This window comes from Uranotaenia lowii, chromosome 2 (genome assembly GCF_029784155.1).
Source record: "Uranotaenia lowii strain MFRU-FL chromosome 2, ASM2978415v1, whole genome shotgun sequence".
In the NCBI taxonomy this organism is placed as follows: Eukaryota; Metazoa; Arthropoda; class Insecta; order Diptera; family Culicidae; genus Uranotaenia; species Uranotaenia lowii.
The window spans coordinates 25,555,117-25,559,733 of record NC_073692.1 but is presented as its reverse complement, the minus strand read 5'-3'; positions in this window follow the sequence as shown (position 1 = coordinate 25,559,733).

Genomic DNA, 4,617 nt, shown 5'->3' with positions numbered 1-4,617 from the left:
AATATGCTTTTTTCGTGTTCAGGCACTTATAGAGTATACTTCCTAACTGACTGAAACTTGAAAAATAGATAAAAACGTTTAAAATGCATTTTAAAATTTTTTACCGTACGCTGAAAATCAGTCACTGAAGGGGCTTGTAGATATCTGGATTCAGCTTACAGGGTCCGGCAATTGAAGTGCTGCATTAAAATAATAATATACATTGATCAAAACAACAACTTTTTATTTCAAATTCATTCAATTTCTCTTGAAAACAAATTACTTTTTTAAAATTCACTGGTAAAGTTCGACTTGTTCGCCTTTGAGTTTAACCACTCACCGCAAACGGTCAAGGAACGCATCGTATGAGGCCCGCAGGTGTTCTTGTTGTATTTTACACTCAGGACCTCCACACTTTCATGTTTCTTAGAGCAGACTTCGGCCTCCAACATACTCCAAACAGCGAAGTCCATAGGGTTCAGGACGAATTCGCCGGCCCCTCGGATCTCGAAATGAACCCTGGATTCTGTAGAACTAGTGCCCGATATGTCCCATCGATGTCGATCCCATCACCGATGCTGGTTTCTGTCGCCGGGTGGCCGTCAGCAAGTCGGCATGGCTTCGTGATCTGACAACCAAACTCTGTCGTTCTGCTTATTCACGAACTGCTGTACGGTGAAGAGTTTCTCCTCGGTAAACACGATATTCTTCAACCTTCCTTCCGCGGCCCTCATCAGCAGCGCCTTCGCTTTTTTTACCCGTTCTTGTTTCTGCTTCACCATAAGGTCTTGAACCTTTTGGATCTTGTAGGGCTTGGTCTGAAGATAATTTTGCAGGATCCGACGAAGACTTCTATCCGAAATGTTGAGATCCTCTGCCAATTTAGTGGCACTACGACGAGGATATCTCTTAAGGGGCTTCTTGACGATCTTCGCCATGGCAGGTCGGCGTCCCCCACCATACTGTTTTTTGGCACTTCCAGTCTCCAGATATCTTTGAACTGTACGGTATACAAAACTTCTGCACACGCTTACATCGGACAGCTCACGAACTACATATGTCCTTCTGCCGTTTGCCAGCTAGGAACAAGGCAATCACAGCGCTACGTTTCTGTTCGAGATTCATTTTTCCGGATAACACCTGATTACAAAAGTAACACGTACATTCAATGATAGCTGAGACTGAATGTAAACAAAACGACGAGGGGTCGTTCAATACTGTTTCGAGAGCAACGAAATAATTACTGTTGTAGTAATATGATGTATACAGCAGACTGGACTTCGGCAGCGTACGTTCCCATGGCTTTACTCCATTTTCGCGGATCTGTAGATTTTTTTCATTTCGTCAGGATAGGCCTATCGTTGAACGCACCGGTAGATCGAATCTTCTGCAAGTTTTAACTTTTCCTGTGTAGGAGTGCCTCGCTCCAAATGCACTTCTTCTATCATATTGCGGATGTTCAGCAAGTAACGCTATACGTGTTCGATTGTCCGCAGAAGTCGTTTCCAATAAGAAAAGCGCTGGAAGACAATTGTTGGTGAAGAACCGTATGATGGAGCACCCTACGAACGGTTCTCATCCATGGTTGTACCTGGTCCCCATCTCCATAAAAGATTGTTATAAAACCTGAAATTTTACTTCTTTGTCTGTTGTTCGCTCGCGCAACATTTTATCAAATCCGTTTAGTGTCCTTCTTGTTTGATCCGGCAACTAGCGGTCAACCCGTACTCTTCGTAACTGCCGAGATAGCAATAACATTTTAGTTTGTTCGTGTAATGTTTCAGTAAACCTTTCTAATCGTAGTAGTCTAATTTTCACTCCTACTCTCACTAGCCATTCGGATCATTTTCTACACAGAATTTTCGCAACATGATGTTGCTTGTTTTGTCCTTTTGGCGCTTTTCGCACGGACCATGATGATCCATAGAGCTAGTGTTACCTTTCGCAGTCAGTTGACAGCGAGTAGATGATGAATGGGGAGTTATTATTATTAGGTAGATGCGTGCCTCTGCATCGTCATGACACTCCCTTTTGGTAAGCGATTGTCGCCCAGTGGCTTACCTCTAGTTGCATCAACGTCCAACTTTGGTGGCCGGTCTCTTCAAGAGCCCCTTTGATGTCTGCACGGTCACGCGACGAACCTACCCAGCTCGGGCTAGGATTTCCTTCACCAAGCGTCCTCCCGGCCAGCAGTTCCAAGGAATGTTCCCGTCGATTATCATCACTATGTCAGGTCAGCTTCCTGGATGGGTTTTACGGGCTGAAACCATTCGATCCTGCTTGTCAACGTGGGCAGATACTCTTTGACCCACCTCTTCCAGAACCTCTGCGTACTTCTGTACCATCTTCCACGAATGCCCTAACACAATCGGGCTTACTACCGTTTGATGACCCTAACAAAAAGTGGTTGGGTGAACTGTCATTATCGATCGGTATTCGGTAAGCGGTCGAGAGTTCAAGATAATCTTGATCTACATCAGCATGGAACGAAGAATCTTGTCCGAGGGTAAACGTGGGGAATCGAAGTCGTTCATGGTGTTCTTCATGGACTGTATTAAACGCTCCCAGTAGCCACCAAAATGTGGAGGATTAAACGTCCACTTGGTGATCGGGCTAACGAACTCTACCTTCAGATGCTCTTCATTGGTCTGTTTCAATGCCTCTCACGGCTCCCTTGAGGTTCCGACGAAATTTGGTCTCGGGTCACTTAGGATCTCCAAGGCCAAGCCTCTTCTCACGATGAATCTCGATTTGCACACCTCTGGTGGTCCTACATGTGAGCAGGACTCCCCATTGCTTCTCCGAATGTCTACAACCAACTACAACAGATATCGAACCAAAGTTGTCGATTTCAGTGTTCGAGAATGGACGCTATACGCAACTGGGCGGATGGAAGATCCTCCATCGCAGCTGGTTTCGGGTTCGCTTGTCGGATTTTGTACCGTTGGCAGTTCCTTGGGACCCGGTCGAACACGAAGCGAAGTCGAGGAACGTTGTATTTGAGGCGGATTTCGTGAGCGCGGTTTGCCTGCAGTGAACCACCATTCAATGTCATTTGCCGACTTAGAAGTCTACATGTTCGATGTGTCTCTTCTCCAGAAGCCGATAAGCACACTTCCGACATCCTACAGTATGAGTTGGGAGTTTCACCGACAGGGATTGCCAAGAGTAACACTTTGGGAATTAGGAGAATGGATAGGTGTAGTAATTTAAGCCACCGAAGGAACGTCCTAGTACTGCCCCAAAGTCTAGGAGTCTACTACATCGTGTGGAGTCTAGGAGCTACATCGTGTGTCCAAAAGATTGCAGTGGTGTGGAGAAATGTCGGAAGTTCTTCAATTTGGGTGTTGGATCCCACCGGACGGTTATAAAAGAGCAGAACTTATGCATAAATTCAATGGTGTTCAATGGTGTCCAACACACGAGATCACAGTTTTCACATTAGGAATGGCCATGTAGCGTTTGGACTGTCTACTGAAAAGGCTGAAGCGAGACGTTGATCGACTGCGATTTCAGCGAAAATGTCCGAGTCTCGTGGGGTACATCCGACGTCTTACTGTAAGGTTGGAGAAAATTCAAACGATTGGTTCTTATCGATATTTCCGGTTACGAATCCAAACAAGCCAATCAATTCCAAGTATTCGACGCAGTAGCCAAGGTCAATGGAGTTTCTCTTAATTAGTTTCTGCTTTCGGATTCCGATCAGCTAATGTCCCTGTTACCAGTCCTCCTCAAGTTCCGGGAGTTCAGTGTTGCTATCATGGGAGACATTCGTGTAATGTTTTTCCAGGTCGCCATGAAGAGGCAAGATCAGCGAAGCCAGATGATTATGTGATGGTGATGACCCTTTGAGCAGTTTGTTCTTGGAACGCTGACCGATTCGAGGAGCAGTATCGGCGGTGCAGAGCATCAAGTATGAGCACTACGAGGATGACATGCTGACAAGCGTCGAAACCGAGGAGGAGGTGATGAAGCTAGCAGGTGAGGTACGATCGATTTATGCGCAACCGTTTATTTCAGCCCTTTATCTTAATCTAGAGTATAATTAATATTATGAACAACACGAACAATTAATATAAATTAACATTGCTTACTTCTAATCTTAATTTGTTCTCTGGCCTTATTTAATTTAATAGTATCAACGTTTGCATTATAAAGTGTCATGATTCGGTACATAGGCTCATTCCTAGCATAATTTTGAATCCGATTAGCTAACTGGAATGGCCTTACGCTACGCAAACTACTGCGGCCTTCGTTATAACATATTTGAGATGTTAAATACGGTGAATAATATCTTCCACTGGTCAGATCTTTTAAAAACAGTGCGTCAATCGATTTTCTGCGGGTTTCCAGGGAGTCCAATCCTACCAGCATGCACAACACTTGATACTCCGGCATTTCTGCTTGCCATCCAAGGTTTCTCAAGGCGTATCTCAGGAACTTCTTTTGAACTCTCTCTAGTCTGTTGATATGAATGTTATAGTATGGACGCCAAACAATACTCGCGTACTCCATTGCGGTCCGAACCAATCCGACGTAAATTGACACAATCGTATAGGGATCACTCAACTGTTGACTAATTCTGCTAACCATTCCGAACATTGAATTAGCCTTTGTTACAACTTTTTCTATGTGCTT